A 19896-nucleotide genomic window follows, 5' to 3' on the forward strand; every position below is an offset into this window, starting at 1 on the left:
GATGACGGACACTTAGGTTGCTTCCATGTCCTGGCTATTGTAAATAGAGCTGCAATGAACATTTTGGTACATGACTCTTTTTGAGTTATGGTTTTCTCAGGGTATGTGCCCAGTAGTGGGATTGCTGGGTCATATGGTAGTTCTATTTTTAGTTTTTTAAGGAACCTCCATACTGTTCTCCATAGCGGCTGTATCAGTTTACATTCCCACCAACAGTGCAAGAGTGTTCCCTTTTCTCCACACTCTCTCCAGCATTTATTGTTTCTAGAATTTTTGATGATGGCCATTCTGACCAGTGTGAGATGATATCTCATTGTAGTTTTGATTTGCATTTCTCTAATGATTAATGATGTTGAGCATTCTTTCATGTGTTTGTTGGCAATTTGTATATCTTCTATGGAGAAATGTCTATTTAGGTCTTCTGCCCATTTTTGGATTGGGTTGTTTGTTTTTTTGTTATTGAGCTGCATGAGCTGTTTGTAAATCTTGGAGATTAATCCTTTGCCACTTGCTTCATTTGCAAATATTTTCTCCCATTCTGAGGGTTGTCTTTTTGGTCTTGTTTATGGTTTTCTTTGCTGTGCAAAAGCTTTTAAGTTTCATTAGGTCCCATTTGTTTATTTTTGTTTTTATTTCCATTTCTCTAGGAGCTGGGTCAGAAAGGATCTTGCTGTGATTTATGTCATAGAGTGTTCTGCCTATGTTTTCCTCTAAGAATTTGATAGTGTCTGGCCTTACATTTAGGTCTTTAATCCATTTTGAGTTTATTTTTGTGTATGGTGTTAGGGAGTGTTCTAATTTCATACTTTTACATGTACCTCTCCAGTTTTCCCAGCACCACTTATTGAAGAGGCTGTCTTTTCTTCACTGTATATGCTTGCCTCCTTTATCAAAGATAAGGTGACCATATGTGCGTGGGTTTATCTCTGGGCTTTCTACCCTGTTCCATTGGTCTATGTTTCTGTTTTTGTGCCAGTACCAAACTGTCTTGATGACTGTAGGTTTGTAGTATAGTCTGAAGTCAGGGAACCTGATTCCTCCAGCTCCATTTTTCGTTCTCAAGATTGCTTTGGCTATTCAGGGTCTTTTGTGTTTCCATACAAATTGTGAAATTTTTTGTTCTAGTTCTGTGAAAAATGCCAGTGGTAGTTTGATAGGGATTGCATTGAATCTGTAGATTGCTTTGGGTAGTATAATCATTTTCACAATGTTGATTCTTCCAATCCAAGAACATGGTATATCTCTCCATCTATTTGTACCATCTTTAATTTCTTTCATCAGTGTCTTATAATTTTCTGCATACAGGTCTTCTGTCTCCTTAGGTAGGTTTATTCCTAGGCATTTTATTCTTTTTGTTGCAATGGTAAACGGGAGTGTTTTCTTAATTTCTCTTTCAGATTTTTCATCATTAGTGTATAGGAATGCAAGAGATTTCTGTGCATTCATTTTGTATGCTGCTACTTTACCAAATTCATTGATTAGCTCTAGTAGTTTTCTGGTAGCATCTTTAGGATTCTCTGTGTATAGTATCATGTCATCTGCAAACAGTGACAGCTTTACTTCTTCTTTTCCGATTTGGATAACACTTCCAAAACTATGTTGAATAATAGTGGTGAGAGTGGGCAACCTTGTCTTGTTCCTGATCTTAGTGGAAATGGTTTCAGTTTTTCACCATTGAGGACAATGTTGGCTGTGGGTTTGTCATATGTGGCCTTTATTATGTTGAGCAATGTTCCCTCTATGCCTACTTTCTGCAGGGCTTTTATCATAAATGGGTGTTGAATTTTGTCAAAAGCTTTCTCTGCATCTATTGAGATGATCATATGGTTTTTCTCCTTCAGTTTGTTAATATGGTGTATCATGTTGATTGATTTGCGTATATTGAAGAATCCTTGCATTCCTGGAATAAAGCCCACTTGATCATGGTGTATGATCCTTTTAATGTGCTGTTGGATTCTGTTTGCTAGTATTTTGTTGAGGATTTTTGCATCTATGTTCATCAGTGATATTGGCCTGTAGTTTTCTTTCTTTGTGACATCTTTGTCTGGTTTTGGTATCAGAGTGATGGTGGCCTCGTAGAATGAGTTGGGGAGTGTTCCTTCCTCTGCAATATTTTGGAAGAGTTTGAGAAGGATAGGTGTTAGCTCTTCTCTAAATGTTTGATAGAATTCGCCTGTGAAGCCATCTGGTCCTGGGCTTTTGTTTGTTGGAAGATTTTTAATCACAGTTTCAATTTCAGTGCTTGTGATTGGTCTGTTCATATTTTCTATTTCTTCCTGGTTCAGTCTTGGAAGGCTGTGCATTTGTAAGAATATGTCCATTTCTGCCAGGTTGTCCATTTTATTGGCATGTAGTTGCTTGTAGTAATCTCTCATGATCGTTTGTATTTCTGCAGTGTCAGTTGTTACTTCTCCTTTTTCATTTCTAATTCTATTGATTTGAGTCTTCTCCCTTTTTTTCTTGATGAGTCTGGCTAATGGTTTATCAATTTTGTTTATCTTCTCAAAGAACCAGCTTTTAGTTTTATTGATCTTTGCTATCGTGTCCTTCATTTCTTTTTCATTTATTTCTGATCTGATCTTTATGATTTCTTTCCTTCTGCTATCTTTGGGGTTTTTTTGGTCTTCTTTCTCTAATTGCTTTAGGTGCAAGGTTAGGTTGTTTATTCGAGATGTTTCTTGAGGTAGGCTTGTATTGCTATAAACTTCCCTCTTAGAACTGCTTTTGTTGCATCCCATAGGTTTTGGGTCATCGTGTCTCCATTGTCATTTGTTTCTAGGTATTTTTTGATTTCCCCTTTGATTTCTTCAGGGATCACTTCGTTATTAAGTAGTGTATTGTGTAGCCTCCATGTGTTTGTATTTTTTACAGATCTTTTCCTGTAATTGATATCTAGTCTCATAGCGTTGTGGTCGGAAAAGATACTTGATACAATTTCAATTTTCTTAAATTTACCAAGGCTTGATTTGTGACCCAAGATATGATCTATCCTGGAGAATGTTCCATGAACACTTGAGAAAAATGTGTATTCTGTTGTTTTTGGATGGAACGTCCTATAAATATCAATTAAGTCCATCTTGTTTAATGTATCATTTAAAGCTTGTGTTTCCTTATTTATTTTCATTTTGGATGATCTGTCCATTGGTGAAAGTGGGGTGTTAAAGTCCCCTACTATGATTGTGTTACTGTCGATTTCCCCTTTTATGGCTGTTAGCATTTGCCTTATGTATTGATGTGCTCCTATGTTGGGTGCATAAATATTTACAATTGTTATATCTTCCTCTTGGATAGATCCCTTGATCATTATGCAGTGTCCTTCTTTGTCTCTTGCAATAGTCTTTATTTTAAAGTCTATTTTGTCAGATATGAGAATTGCTACTCCAGCTTTCTTTTGATTTCCATTTGCATGGAATATCTTTTTCCACTCCTGCACTTTCAGTATGTGTCCCTAGGTCTGAGGTGGGTCTCTTGTAGACAGCATATATATGGGTCTTGTTTTTGTATCAATTCAGCCAGTCTATGTCTTTTGGTTGGAGCATTTAATCCATTTACATTTAAGGTAATTATCGATATGTGTGCTCCTATTACCATTTTCTTAATTGTTTTGCAGTGAAAGCAAAGCTATACAGATAAAATCTCACACAGAAGCATACACATACACACTCATAAAAAGAGGAAAAGGGGAAAAAACAATATATCCTGCTCCCAAAGTCCACCTCCTCAGTTTGGGATGATTCATTGTCTATTCAGGTATTCCACAGATGCAGGTACATCAAGTTGATTGCAGAGCTTTAATCTGCTGCTCCTGAGGCTGCTGGGAGAAATTTCCCTTTCTCTTCTTTGTTCGCACAGCTCCCGGGGTTCAGCTTTGGATTTGGCCCCGCCTCTGCGTGTAGGTCGCCTGAGGGCATCTGTTCTTCGCTCACACAGGACGGGGTTAAAGGAGCAGCTGCTTCGGGGGCTCTGGCTCACTCAGGCCGGGGGAGGGAGGGGTACAGAGGAGGCGGGGCGAGCCTGCGGCGGCAGAGGCGTCGTGACGTTGCAGCAGCCTGAGGCGCGCAGTGCGTTCTCCCGGGGAAGTTGTCCCCGGATCACGGGAGCCTGGCAGTGGCGGGCTGCACGGGCTCCCGGGAGGGGCGGTGTGGAGAGTGACCTGTGCTCGCACACAGGCTTCTTGGTGGTGGCAGCAGCAGCCTTAGCGTCTCATGCCCGTCTCTGGGCTCCGCGCTGATAGCCGCGGCTCGCGCCCATCTCTGGAGCTCATTTAGGCGGCCCTCTGAATCCCCTCTCCTCGCGCACCAGGAAACAAAGAGGTAAGAAAAAGTCTCTTGCCTCTTCGGCAGCTGCAGACCTTTTCCCGGACTCCCTCCCGGCCAGCTGTGGCGCGCTAACCCCTTCAGGCTGTGTTCGTGCCGCCAACCCCAGTCCTCTCCCTGCGATCCGACCGAAGCCCGAGCCTCAGCTCCCAGCCCCGCCCGCCCCGGCGGGGGAGCAGACAAGCCTCTCGGGCTGGTGAGTGCTGCTCGGCGCCGAGCCTCCGTGCGGGAATCTCTCCGCTTTGCCCTCCGCACCCCCGTGGCTGCGCTCTCCTCCACGGCTCCGAAGCTTCCCCCCTCTCTGCCACCCACAGTCTCTGCCCGCGAAGGGGCTTCCTAGTGCGTGGACACCTTTCCTCCTTCACGGCTCCCTCCCACTGGTGCAGGTCCCGTCCCTATTCTTTTGTCTCTGTTATTTCTTTTTTCTTTTGCCCTACCCATGTACGTGGGGAGTTTCTTGCCTTTTGGGAGGTCTGACGTCTTCTGCCAGCGTTCAGTGGGTGTTCTGTAGGAGCAGTTCCACGTGTAGATGTATTTCTGATGTATCTGTGGAGAGGAAGGTGATCTCCGCGTCTTCCTCTTCCGCCATCTTGCCTACGGTTCCGTGTATCTATTGTTTTTCAAATTCTTTTCCCATCTAGTTTATTACAGAATACTGAGTAGGGTTCCTTGTGCTATACAGTAGGTCCTTGTCGGTTATCTATTTTAAATATAGTAGTGTGTAATGTCAATTAACAGTCTTTTTTTTTTAAATTGAAGTATAGTTGATTTACAATGTTGTGTTAATTTCTGCTGTACAGCAGAGTGATTCAATTATACATATATATGTATACATATCTATCTATCATCTATCTACATTCTTTTTTATATTCTTTTCCATTATGGTTTATCACAGGATATTGATAGTTCCCTGTGTTATACAGTAGGACCTTGTTGTTTATCAATTCTGTATATAATAGTTTGCATCTGTTAACCCCAAACTCCGAATCCATCCCTCCATCTCGCACCCTCCCCCTCAGCAACAAGTCTGTTCTCTGTCTGTGTGTCTGTTTCTGTTTTGTAGATAACTTCATTTGTGTCGTATTTTAGATTCCACATATAAGTGATATCATATGATATTTGTCTTTCTGTTCTGACTTAGTTCACTTAGCATGCACACTGTTTTATATCACAAATATAAAACATGTTTCTTTAAGGTACTAGCAGTAGCAATCTAAGAGTCAAAACTCAGGATACCTTCCATTCTAACAAGGGGCATTTTGGTGTAAAGCTTAAGGACCTGGATTGCACCACTTTGTAGCTGTATGTTCTAGGATAAGTCATTAATAATTGCTAAACTGTCTCATCTCCTAGAAATGAGGAAAGAATGGATTCTAGGGTTATTGTCAGCATATAAAGTATATAGAGTATATAAAGTGCTTAGCTCAGGTCCTGGCTCATGATAAAAACTCAATAAAGGGTGTGCTGTCATTGCCATTATCATTGATATATGTGAAGAATCTGAAAAGTTGGAGACTTTTCACTTTAATTTGTACCATTTTGGTCCAGAACAATTAAGATTTCATATTTCACACAGGTATTAATTAATACAATTTAGTTTAGTATCACTACAAATTGAAATACATTTATTTTCTCCTATAAGTGTAGCCCACTGAATAGGCATGTGTGAAGAGCTGTCTTATTTGAGTCTTCTTAGAGTAGGTCAGAAGAAGACACGATTCTCAGGAATTGGACATTTACTGGTTCTAGTCATACGTCATGTGATAGATAATTAGAAGTCAACGAGGGCAGTTGCCTTTTGTCAGTTTATTAAAAAGAGCCTGGAGTTTGAATAGGAAAGATGAACATACCTGTAGATTAAGCCTCTAAATAGCATTCTTTCCCAGCTACACCACTGGAGTTTGAATTGCACATATGGCATAACTAATCAAAATATATGTACTTCTCATCTAGTGCTTCATTAATTGTTACTCATTGCAGGTATTCGCACAAGGTGCAGGCTTCCTTGGGGCTGTAAGAAAATGGAGGTTCTGACAACTGCTTAGTAAATTAACAGCTGAAAATACAAAATTTACAAACTGAGAATATAATTTAACTTTCATCATGTTTATTTATTAACTTTCACCAAGTTTTCCATACCTTCCCTGGGCAGTAAAAAGCAATTCATCAAATCTCTTTTCAAGAGGAATTCAAATCTTCCTCCACAAACCATGCTTGGCTAATCTAAGTGAAAATTGTTTTAAAATAAACATTTAGAAATGCACTAAGGGGATACTTGAGTAAGATAGGTATAATCAGGATTAGTTCAGAAAATTCTAGATGGGAGCCTACTTTTTATTAACTAATTATTTTCTTTCAATATGCTATTCACTCTTGGGGGAGAAATACTTCACTTATACTTTAATATTTTCAAAATTTTTATTGGAGTTCTTTTCTCAGGTTATGTCGTAGAAGAATATTTAATAGGTTTTATGACTCTGGCCTTCTGAATTCTCCCATAGTCCCAGAGTCACAAAGCAACCCGAAAGGTTTTACTTCTTTTGGGGAAAGACAGATAGATCTATAAACTCTAGAGGTGGGTTATCTTAAAAAAATAAACATTGACCTCTCGTATTTTCCTCTTCTGTGTTTAAAGTTTTAAAGCAATCTTTCAATGGTCAGGAATTGTTACTTTCAGGAAAGCCAATTTGATCTTTGTACATCAAAGATTAAATAGATTTCCTGAAGAATCTGTTTCTAAGATCTGGAGATGAGCAGAATTTCTAGAAATGAAAATGTTTGGGTTCTTTCCCTTTTTATAATTTTAGATATATGGAAACTCACTGGAGAGTTTGCAAATACTTGATGGATTATAATGCTTTTTGCCATCGGAGGTATGCATACTTCCCACATGCCTTACAACGAAAGGATTCTGTGATCCAAGGGTCACAACAAAGAGGGGTGGTCTTTTCACTGCAGTGGATGTAACAAGTAGTTTGGGATGATTATGTGTGAGACTTTCATTGGTGAGGAATACAATCAAGTTATTGAAATACTGTGTCATTATAGATAATAAAGCAAAAAATAATGTTTTCTTGACAGTTTCAGGGTGGGCATAGAGTCAGATTCATGGGAATGGAGACGGATTGATTCTCTATGATAACTGTAATCATTATACTTGGAAAGCTCTAGTTGCTATTTAGGACAAGTGGTTGTTCTACGGATCTGTCTGAATATATTTCAGGAGAAATATGTTCCCAAATCTAATTTGGTTATAAGTTTCACCTTGACCCCAGTTTGAGAGTTCACTTGAGGCAGCCTCTGGGGAGATGCCTCCTCAGAGAGACAGCTCTGTGGGGTTGCACTGTGTCCAAACTGAGAGCTATGTTTGTACATGTCAACTGGCCCATGCACAGAAACAAGCAACAGTGTTATTTTTTGAGATAATGATCTGCGCCATTATTCATTTACTGCCTTTCTGCTCCAAATTCACCCTGCCATATGTGCCCTGTGATAAGGCGTCTCTTCTTCACAGTGAGTGTGATGTTCACTTTTCTCTGTAAAGGGCTCTGGTGGGACACTGCAGAGAAGGGTCTCTCCTGCTGTTTGCTGCTGCAGCAGATGGAGGGGGGTGGGTGGTATCAGTGGTGCCAGCGTACAAACATTTGGTGGAGCTCTGCCCCAGCCATGGGCCCGGAATCCTCAGCCCCCCTGCAGCCTCCATTTGCTGAGAGCCTTTCTACCCCCCTCTTGAAATGAGAGCTGGTGTCCCAACGGCTTCCTGCCTGTACCTGTGTCTAAAGGCCTCCCAACTGCATTGGCTCCCAGATTCCTCTGCAGCCTAGAGGGCCCCCACCCCTTCGGCATGCCCACACCCCTGGTGCTCAGCACCTGTTCTTCACCTCCGCTCTGGAGGTTTATATCCTGCTCACCCATGAGCCTGTGGACGAGCTTCAGGCTGGACAAGCCAGCAAACTTTTCTGCCTTCCTTTGGACTGAAATATACCTTCTCGAATGGGGTCTGATCCCCAGCCTTGGCAAGGGGATCCCCCTCCCAAGTTTGTTCTTCTTTGAGTACTCTCCCTCCGCCCTAGGCTACTATATAGAGTTTCCTTATATTCTATCTTTGATCATGGTTTATTCTTTATATTAATCTTCGTCTGTTTAACCCATCATGTGATTTCTATTTCCCGATTGAACCCAGGCTGCTACACATCAAACCTCAATTGTTCACATGGGCATAAAAAAGCGACTTCTAGATAGCATCCTGATTGAAATGGGAGACACTTTTATGGAAGCCAGCGTAGTATGCTGAGTGCGATGTTAATTTTGGGTCAGCAGATGTCTCATGTTGAGGCTATGCTAGAGGTGACCTGTAGATGGGTGCTCCCTGGGACCATCCTGCAGGGTTGATGCCTCCCTGGGTATGGTCTGTAGAGAAGCTAATGGAGTTTCAAAGGCACTACCTGGGACTGTGTGGCAAGTGTGAGTAATAAAGAAGAAGACAGTTATTCATTCAATAAGTTTTTACCCAGTGCCTAGTATGTGCCAGGTACTGTCCTAGGTAGTGAAGATACAGGAGGGTAAAAGCAACACAAAACAAAAATCCTTGCATTTGATTTTACTCAGATATTCCCTTCACATTATCTTTTTGCCCACCTGACACTTCAAGTGCGTTTCACATTGTACTGGTTATTCTTACAATCAACAGAATAAATCATTTCACATAAAGTGATTATAGAGGTGCTAGAAGTGTCTGTGGGAGGGCAGTTTGCAGCCATGGGTTATGTGCCAATAGCCATTTGGAAGATAAACTTAAGTAAAAAATCTTACTTTTGGACAAACATTTCAAAGAGATTTTACTGCCTTCAAATGAATGGCAACAGGTGAATGGAAAACTAAACCTAGATGGTGTGTGGAACTGGCTTTGAATTTCTTATTAATTAAGAGTGCTCAGGGAGCTGGCTGTTCTAATTACATTGGTTGGGAAACTTGATCATTAGTGAAATGAAACATGAAGCTATACCACTTCCTTAAGAAACCCATGAGACTTGGCATGGTCCATGGAAGAATCGATGTGAAGATTACCTCTTGCCAATAGGAGGCTCAGTGGGGTAGGTCCTCACTTCTTGGATTCTTGTAGGATTTTCTTTCAGGTGTATTTATTACATCCATTTGAACTCTGCTTTGTTAGTTTTGAGAGGGACTAAATCTGTCATCAGTGGTTTGATGACAGGACATTTTAACAGGGCGCCTCAGGATGGCTAATTGTTGATTTTACTTCCAATTAACAGTAACTCTGACGTGTTGGAGGGATTCACATGTGTTCACTGAAGATAATCAGTGTTTTTTTTTTAGAGGAAGGAACTGATGAGAGAATATTTTTAGATTCTCTTGTTTGTAGTCCAAATGGCCCAAGGTTGGAGGGAAACTGATGTTTTAACCTTTTCATTTCTGTGTTTTCACCTCTCCTGTGTATTCACATTCTCTGGGCAGGTGTGGACCCACAAGTACACTTTTGTAGTCTATCTCTTTCTCTTCACTTTCCTTAAAGTAGGAAGGAAGAGGGTGGCCAGTGGAGGAGGAAAACTTCTCAGGGTATATGATGTGATAGGAAAAAAGATGCAAAGTTCTTTTTTTTACTCGGGTAATTTAGTTTTTCTGTAGGTAAAACTTAGCTAAAAAATTACTACCTCTTTCTGAAGTTCAATGCTGCCTTATGTTTGGGGGAAATATTTACAACCCTTTACATAAGGTAATAATATTTAAAATTCTGTTAAAGTTTCATGTTATATACATTACAAATAGCTATTTCCTTGAACTGATATTTTCATGTTTAAATTCCATGATTGGAATTTAATTCAAAATCCCTATTTAAGTGATACTACAGAGCTGGCAAGTTAAAACGTGTATAGCATTTAAATGAGTGACAGTATTTCAATAAAGTGGTTATAAGGGTCTTGAACTCTGGAATCATTTTATATTAAGAATTTGATTAATCAGCCTAATATATTTTAATTTACTGTAAATATAATTTTTTAAAAATCTAAGAATATTTCCAAAAATAATTTTATTAAACCTTTAATGTATGTTTGTTAGAACCATAATAATCTATAGTAATATTATCTTCCACTTTGATCTTCCTTTTATTAGGCTCTGAGTGCAGACCTTGATATATTATGTAGACTCAGTAAAGGGGAAGCTGCTATTATCTCCATTTTCAAATGACAGTCTTGGTATGCAGAATCACGAAGGGCACCATGCATGCAATGTTGTTATTCAGAGAACAGAATAGGTTAACTGCCTTTAGAATAGAAGGGTTAAAGGATCAGTGTTAGAAGAAGTCCATTTTATTGAGGCAAGATAGCATAGAGAAAAGAAAACTTATCCTAGAGATCTTGATTCTAGTTTCCGCTTTGCTACTAACCTACCATGTGAACCCGAGAAAGTCAGTTAACCTCTCTGAGCCTTGGTTTCATCATCTATAAAGTGAAGGGATTGAATTAGGTGCCCTCTAAGATGCTTCCAGTGATAACATATCATTACACCATTTGGGGGGATTTAGTTTTCATGTCTGTGAGATTATTAATAGGCAAGTGCAAACCAAGGAAAGCATGTATTTAAGTGATTCGCTATCCTCAGATTTGGTAGTCAAATTAGTAGTGTTCCAGGCTCTGCAATTTTTATATATCCGTATAGAAGAACTGACTTCACAGGTCTGACATTCAGAGCAGCAGGAAAATAGCATAATCTATTTCTCCAGGAATCAGGAAGGGAAATCTGGTGATTTGGGCAGTTCATCTTGGCTTCTGGTAAAAAGCAATTGTATCCAGGAACTTTGAAAAATCTGCTCTTACTAGCTTTAAGCAGAAAGGAGATGTAGTGGAAACAGCAATGAGAAGATGTTTTCTCCAGTCCAGTTCAATAAACACATATTGAGCTTCTATTAAAGGTCTACAACCTTTTATTTATAAATCTGAAATTCAAACAACTCTAAAAAGCCTGAATTCATTTAGTGGCAAAACCTAACCCAAATGGATATGAGGTTACGTGCATTTTTTATTTATCTCATTTTGTGTGAATACTCATTTCTCTCAAGGAAGAAACTGCACTGTATTCGGTTTGGGAGTGTCACCCGAGAACCTGCCAGGAATGTTCTATAAGATGTGGTACATGGTCTGTAATAATATTCCAGGCTTGGGAGGTTTTGAGTTCCAAAGCTCATCTGGTTCTAAGGGTTTGAGGAAAGGGTTTTGGACATGTACGTGATTAGGGTGAAGGTGGGTAGAGGATGGCTGGAGAGGAACTGGGTGAAATGCAAAGGTACCCAGTACCAGGTCACTGTTCTCAGAGTTCCCAGACATAGTCACCAATGCAATATGGCATATTTTATAAGAGAGATAGGTACAAAATTTAAGGGCACTCACAGAGCAAATATTGATATTTCTGCTGGGATTTCAGGGTGTTTCACAGAGGAGGGGAGATTTCAATTAGGTCCTGAAGGATGAGTGGGTGTTTCTCATAGGGAAAGGTGTTCTAAACAGAAAGAAGAGAGGCACGCACATTCATGGTGCCTTGGGGGCCCCTTGGCTCCTCTGGGTTTGAATTAGAGAAGCCGTGGAGAGGATGTAATGGGGCTGAGTGTTTGAAAATGAAATTAGGAATATGATCCAGTACCTTGTATATCATTCTCATAACCATTCGTTGACCCCTCTTAGGTCGGGTTGCCCAGAGGCAGGCCCCGAGAGTGGTGTTCCTATGTAAAGGCTTTGTTATAGAAGCATACCCAGGAGACCTATTGGGGGTAGGCAGCGACACAGGGAAAGGTGATATGTCAAGGAGGGAAGTATTCTTCTTGGGCAAGTTCCAGAGGTGGTTTTAGCTTGATCCTGAAGGAGGCAAGATAGTGAAATACTCCTGCACCCATCAGTCAGTCACAGGGTGAGGGCCATTGGAATGCAATGGGTTGGTGATGTACATTTTCAGGCACTTCATCTGTCTTGACCTGGGTTCTCCCCAGAGCAAGAATACGTACTGATGAAGGGGAGGTGTTGGGTGACATGGACTAAAATGGTGAATTGGGATTCTAGGAGAGGGGGCAGAGTGCCAATATTTTCTGCCATAATACTGTTTGGTGACCTCTTATTGCAACTTATTGTACTGAGTACTTCAATCATCTCATTCAATTCTCATAACAATTCAACAAGATAGGTAATATTTTCCATTTTATGGATGAGAATTCTGAAGCTTGGAAGGTCTAGTTAGTGGAGTTGTGTGCTTAGAACCCAGCTCTTTCTGGCCTCCAACTCCTTGTGGACTGCAGGATTCCCTAGATCACCATGGCTTCCCCCCACTTTCCATCCAAGCAACTCTAATAATCTGTTTTGCACACTGTTTCTCTGCAAGCCTTTTCTCTGAAGGAACTGTTCTGAACTTTAAAAAGTTTCTAAACTGCCACAAATAATGGATAGCCAACAAGTAAATATATATGCACCCAATATAGGAGCATCTCAATATATAAGGCAAATGTTAACAGACATAAAAGGAGAAATAGGCAGTAACACAATAATTGTGGGGGACTTTAACACCCCACTTACATCATGGACAAATCATCCAGACAGAAAATCAATAAGGAAGCACAGGCTTTAAATGATACATTAGATCAGATGGACTTAATTGATATTTATAGAGCATTCCATCCAAAAGCAGCAGAATACACATTCTTTTCAAGTGCACATGGAGCATTCTCCAGGATAGATCACATGCTGGGCTACAAAGCAAGCCTTGGTAAATTTCAGAAAATTGAAATCGTATCAAGCATCCTTTCTGACCACAACGTTGTGAGATTAATAATCAACTACAAGAAAAGTTTTTAAGGGAAATGTGATGAAACACTTCTAGAAAACTACCCTCTCTTTCATTCTGTTTGAACTTTAGTTCTACTTAATGTATTCAAGGGCTCCTGAATCAAGTTTTATGCTACAATAAAGCAGAATAATTTCTGTATTTAAGTTTGGCCCAATTAAGAATATTATCACATCAGTGCTGATGCTTATCTTGTTGTTATTAATTTTGTTTTTCATTTGGAATTTCTTCAAAACTTTTTAGGAACCAAGTTAAGTTTTCAAAAGTCAATAAATACAAAAAAATTAGTTGATACATTCAATTTCTGAAAGTTCTGTGTTGTGTCCAGTCCATCAAGAATTAGATAAATTCTAATTCTGGTAGTCGGGTAGTTGTGTAGAGGGGAGTAAATTATTATGATTATATCTCATTGCTGTTACTGCAAACAAAGCAAACAAAACAAATCCTAAGCTGTGGCATTTGAGAGTCTGAAAAAAGATGTTTCTTGAGAAATTAGTCATTTTATATTACATTTTTAGCTGCAAAGCAAGTAAATATCCCGAGAATTGAACTCAACAAATATTTATGTAGCATCTACTATATGCCAAGCACTGTGAGTGAGCACTGTTAAAATGAGTGACAGTGACTTCTTTGCTGACTACAGTGAGAATGGCAAACTAAAACCCTGTGAAAAATATTTTCATATGAATGATGAGCTATTAAAATGTCACTAACTGCCAAAATGGAATTCATAGATGAGTCTTCAAAATAGAACAAGTATACATAGACACCATAAGCAGCATAATTAAGATTTTTTTTTTTTTACATTATTACAGAATGGACTTTTTTTTTCTTACTTAAAAACACTTGGAGAAGAGCATTGACTTTTAGTGACTTCTTTATTCCTGTTAGAGTTATTTCAGAAATATTATTTTATCGTCCACAGGAAACGAACAGTACTGCATGAGTTTTCACTTTAAATGCTTTCAACCTTTTACTCAGCTTCATTTCATCCCATCTCTTCTGGCTTTTCTGTCTTTTCCGGTTGTATTTTATCAGTTGTATCAACATTGATGAGCCAAGAGAAAATAAACGTTTCTGAAAAATAAATCTGTTCCTGTATGTTTCTCCCAGACTGCCTCCCAGATTCACCACCAGCATCAGCACACGGGGTGGGAGAGTCACGAGGCCCAGCCAAGCCAGCTGCGCCAGCTCTACCAGGACCCTGAGGAAGAACTGGGATTTCAGACCTGCGAACGGTCAGTATAAAGTATTTTCACTATGCGTGTTCACCAGGAAAGAATACAGGCTTGAAATATAGTCATAGAGCCTACGTCATCTTGTCCTCCCTCTCCAAGAAGGAGAAGAGCTTTCATCTCGACTGCACTGCCGGTCTCTTCCTGTCCCATCCACCTCGGGCTCCCCTGCCCTTGCCACTGTGCTATGCTGGGCTAACTCTGGCTCCTCCTGCAATTCGGCAATGCCAACACAGGTGCTGAATTTATATCCCCTTCACTTATTTTAAACCAACCCCTTCTCAAAGGGACAAGTAAAATTTTATCTCTTCTGCTAAAGTTTTCCTGCCAATTCCAGGCAGATCACTTCTGTCTCTCCAAGTTCAGGACGACAACTGCGTGTAACGTTTTTCCTCACTCAGTAGGCTGCGCATCCAACAGAGTCCTTCACACAAACACCTGGGCTCTTCTCCAGCGGGACACAAGCATGCAAATATGTAAAAGGTTCTGGGCTGCGGAGGCTGACTCCCTGCTGTGAGAGCCTGGAGAGCATAGAGACTAAACATGTGTTTTTCAAATTGAATTGCTTTGTTTGTTAATCTAGCATAATCAGCTCCTGGTGCTGTGGCAGGTCTATAGATAGATGGAATTAATCAGAAATCTTACCTAACAATCAGAACCTCAGCTGCGCATGCCAGTTCAGAAACAATCTAACCAGCAACCCCTTTGAGCATGTAGAATTTGCCAAATGGCAGCCCAGAGTAAGGTTGAAGTGAAAATAGCCCCTGGTAGGTCCAGGAGTTTTTTATAAGAAAACTTCAAATCTGTATAAGTTTTTTACGAAGCTAAGATGCAGGAAGAAATGTTGAAGGTAAGAAAATGTATCAGAAGTAGTTTCTCCATTATAGAGTCCCTGAGGATAAAAACAGAAAGAAGATTTTTAATCCTGCATTTTTATAAGTCATTAGCAGAAATGTAATTTTGGTAACTCCCTTACCTGTTTCATGTATGTCTTCCATTTCCTCAATGAGGGTCACGGCCATTTACATCATTTTTGGAGATAAAGTTTAACCCCCAAATCCCTAGGAGAAGTTGCACAGTGACTTGAGTTCATATGAAGGTATAAATGAGTGGGTTTGGATGGGAGGGTGTGGGCAGTGGGCAGAGGAGGAGACAAGAGTTACTGAGTCCACTTAGGGAGAGCTGTGCTGGGAACGCTGGGAAAGGGGAGACTTAGGACAATGGGAATAAAAACAGCTGACTTTAAAACTGCTCAGAGCTAACCCTGCATGCACATTATTATTAATTTTCTTTGACATTAATGATTTTTAAAGTAAGCCTTGAGGACTTCAACATATTGGAAACGATTGAGAAGAGCAGTTTTTCTCATCTGAGCCTCTTCTTGCAGTGTGTGTGTGTGTGTATGTGTGTGTGTGCGCGCGTGTGCTGTTTGCACACTGTTGTCAGGCAAAGAGACAGAAGCACAGATTCAATATCTGTTTTTGCAAATTTGTCCCTAATGGTTCTGAGGCTTCATTCAGGCAGAATTTCATATTGAGTTTTTCCTGTCTTCACTTAGGAAACACCAGACCTTGGGACTTAAAATTGCTCCATTTGCTGAAGCTTTCCATCCCTCACTTCCCCTTAGGAAACAGAATCATTTATTGTCACAAGGGGTTGCTGGTTTGGCGACTCCCTTTCCTGTCACTGTGTCATTCTCTTATTGTACCAATTTGGTGTGAAGAAGAAAATGTGGACCTTAAAAATTACTAACCTTGTTCTTGGTTTGGCATGGCTTTAAGACCCAAAGGTTTTGTGGGCCCCCCTTAACCTTACCTGACAGTAATACTCTAAGAGGAGTGAAAAGGGAATAGGTTTGTTCAGACTTTCAGAGGGAATGATATTTTCCTTTATTCTGTTTTTCATTGTAAATTATAATATAATACTTAAGTGCGTTTGAATTTGTCCCGTGGATCCAACAAGGTACTGCTCTGCTTATTGGGGTTTGAAAACTACATATATTCATTGTCAAGCCAAAAGAGGAGCTCCTCATACAAAAGCTCTGAGTCTCTCATTTGTTTCTTTGTTTTGTAAATGAAGGATCAGTTTGGAGGCACCTCTCCATTTGTCTGAGTTTGTTACAAGAAAAATAGAACATATAGACAGAGCAATTTGGAGCCTCCATGAAGAAATTGAACTTTTTGCATCTTTACTAGACTATTATTAATTGATAAAATGTAGTTCTCTGTAAACTTAAAAAAATATTTCCTGAATTTTTTTGGAGGTCGGAAAAACAAAATTGAGAGTATATTCAGAAGATAATTCAGAACATTCTAATATTAAAGGTAATTTGAACTTGTATCCAGGAGGCTCTTAGAAAAAGAAAATTTGAGCTACAGCAAGAAAGTATTAGCTTAACTTAGAGAACAGATCATCACTTGGTCCTGATAGAAGAGCTGGATGACCCAGAGCCAATTCTGTGAAAGAAATGCATCATTTTGATGAAAACTCTTGGAATGTGTATGAAGTGAAGCAAGAAAATGAAAATAGAACTGGTCATTCACGTGTATGTTTCTCTCGCAGCTGGAAAAACACGTTTGAAAGTTTTATAGCTAACCCCAGTTCTGGCCTAAATTTACTGTGAACAGAATAGGTGGTATGTCTGCATCTCTTGGCTGAAAATTCTGCTATTTACTTGGATTAGATACCCAATTTAGAAATTATGATCATTCCAGTGTGCATTTATTCTGGAAAATCTTTAGCCATTTACAAATGAGCTTCCAAGGTTTTAGAACTATTAACGTAATAAATTCTCTAACCCATGTATCTGCAGTCTAGAACTATGCTTAACTTCTATCTGCTATTCAACAAATATTTGTTGAATGAAAGAACTAAGTTGACAGAGAGAAGCAACTCCATCTCTACAGTGTATAAATTTAATCTCCCTGATAATCAGAATGGGAACTTTCCTTGGGGTGTATGGGAAGTTCTGGGCATCTAGGAATTCATATGAGGACGTTTGAGGAAAGGAGAAACCCATGGAAAGATTGGTAGGTTTGAAGGTTGGAGAGAGCCTCGAAGGCAATTTACCCTGGATTTAGGTTTTTCTTTAAATTCTGTCCAGTCACAGTTGCACAGAGACTAGGTTAGAGCAGATGTTCCTAAACTTTCTTCACTCCCAGTGCCCTTAGGGTCTTGGTGAGCTTTTTTTAGGATACTCCCAGACCAAAAGAAAAAACACACAGTTCCATTTATGAAGTAGGTAGGAATAAACAACTTAATAAATATTTAAGTCCTAACAACTTAATAGCCATTTGAATACATAATGCACATACATTAAAAGAAAAACATTTTTTATTTCACTCCAAAATAGCCATAACTACTTACTAATGAGACGTGTATGCCTGTTGAGTGCTGCACCACTTCTCAAAATTTGATATCACCGTCAGCCTCATTTTTCTTTTCCCACTACCATGTAGTACTTGATTTTTATCACAGCAGCCATTGTAAATCCAGTTTCACAAAGATATGATGTCTCAAAAGGAACATAACAATCTAATATTAAAATTGCCCATACGGTGTCTGATGGATGTCAGGGATTGCAGTGTCTTCCTCAAAAATTCACATGTCCCACTGCACCATGTGAGTTCACTTCAGTGTCTCAGAGCCCCTTGGGCAATATTTGGAAAACACATGATTATAGAGATGAAAGATATACATGATGATAATAATAATAATAGTAATAATAATAATAATAATAATAATAATGATGTTAACTGCTGACTCACCAAAAAGAGCATCATCGTAGAGCTAAACTACATTTATTCTTAACCCAGTAAGGAAGATCAGTGTCTTGTTGAAATCTTATGAATATTTCTGAGGGGGCAGGTGAGGGCCAGGATATTTGTAAGGTTTCTGGAGTCAGTGTAAGGTCTTTCCACGCAGTAAACTGATTGGGATTCGACAAAGTTCATGACGTAATAGTTTAGAATCTGTGGCCACAGTGAAGCAAGGATTTCTGAGGGAGTGTGGAAGCATAAGTAGTCATTTGACAAGTCCAGTTGAGTGGTCTACTATCCCGAGAAGGGAGGTAATTAGGGCTTGCTGAAAGTTCTGATATATGGATTTGGAGGAAGTTCCTGAAATTAAAAATAGTTATTTGTACTTTCATCCTCTTGGGCAAGAGTTTTTTGGAAGAGTCAAGTTAATGTAGACATTGGGCTGTGTGGTTTTGGTTCTTGCTAAAAATAACAATAGTTATTGAGCCTTTTTCTTGCTAGCCATGGTTCTCAGCACTTTACATGCATTCTATTTTAAACTATTCTCAACAATGTCATGAGGTAGGAATTGCTATCCCTATTTTTACAGAAGAAGGATATGAAAGGAAGGCACTTGCCTATGGTCAGGGACTGAGGACAAGAAGAGCATGTGTCTTTTTGTTTTTGTTTTTTTAAGCAGTGAAAAGACAAGGGCAAGTATGATAAGAGTAATTCACTGGTTTGTGTATTTATTTTCAAAGTGTTATTTCAGTTTCATATTACTCCTGCTATGGCCTTATAATGGCCCATGGGCCTCCCTACACAGTGACAGAGGGGCTCCTCTGGTTTGACCGGACTGTGGATACAGCTTGTTGTAGCTTTCTTGTTTGCTAATCCTGGTTGCCAGTGACCAACTACCCAGAGCTGACCTCATGCCTCCCACTGCTACTGACTCTGGGAGAACTCCTAAAGGGCAGCAAAGCCTTTGGACATGGAGAACAGGCCTTCATCTGGGCAGCACAGAGGGTAGTGCACAGTCTCCTTCTTTATGGTGTGTTGATTGCTTAGTTATTGAGCCATATTACAGATTGTGACTTCATTCTGAAAAAAAAATGCAGCGTTAAAGTGATTTGCATCCTTGCTAGCTTAAATTTTTTTTTTTTTTAACTTTAGATGGCAATATCATGTAGTAAAAGAACAACAAATTTTGATATAAGAATTTTGGAGTTGAATTCAGGCTCTTCCATTTCCAAACTGTGCTACTTAATCAAGTGACTTAACATCTCTGAACTTCAGGTTCTTCTTTAGGAAATAATAGTGACTATGTACTTCACAGGGTTGGTGGGAAGTTCCAATAAGGTAACGTTAAAGTATACTAAAGAGGCTTTTAACACAGTAGAGTATTATACATATATTAATTATTATTATTGTTGTTATTACATGATTCTGTGAAAGTATGTTACATACGCTCAGTTATCAGATAGTGCTGTAATTCTATTTCATGTTCCTTTGTGCTAATATGCTTATTCCTTGAGACCCAGGAGTTCTTATAAATCATTCTGTAATTCTGGGCATGTTGTAATCTAACACCCTGGTGGCTCATTTACAGTAGACTAAACATTTCTCAGCATAAATGCACACTGGATTGATAATTATTTCTTTAAGCTATATTTTAACTTGGTAATTTAATTTTCATGCAGGCTCCTAACTGCAGGATTTATATGTGGCAGCTTAAATACATGCCCACTGACACACTCACACCAT

The 19896-nt window shown here is 39.4% G+C and overlaps 1 long non-coding RNA gene across 1 annotated transcript in view; it reads left to right on the top strand.

Annotated features, from left to right (window-relative positions):
- Positions 1-19896, top strand: part of LOC132376439 (uncharacterized) — a 413195-nt gene that overhangs the window by 195047 nt on the left and 198252 nt on the right. Inside the window, exon 3 of the long non-coding RNA XR_009506298.1 lies at positions 14274-14398. This is a non-coding gene — a long non-coding RNA (uncharacterized LOC132376439). The remainder of the gene's footprint in view (positions 1-14273; positions 14399-19896) is intronic.

Source organism: Balaenoptera ricei, chromosome 12 (genome assembly GCF_028023285.1).
Source record: "Balaenoptera ricei isolate mBalRic1 chromosome 12, mBalRic1.hap2, whole genome shotgun sequence".
Taxonomy (NCBI): Eukaryota; Metazoa; Chordata; class Mammalia; order Artiodactyla; family Balaenopteridae; genus Balaenoptera; species Balaenoptera ricei.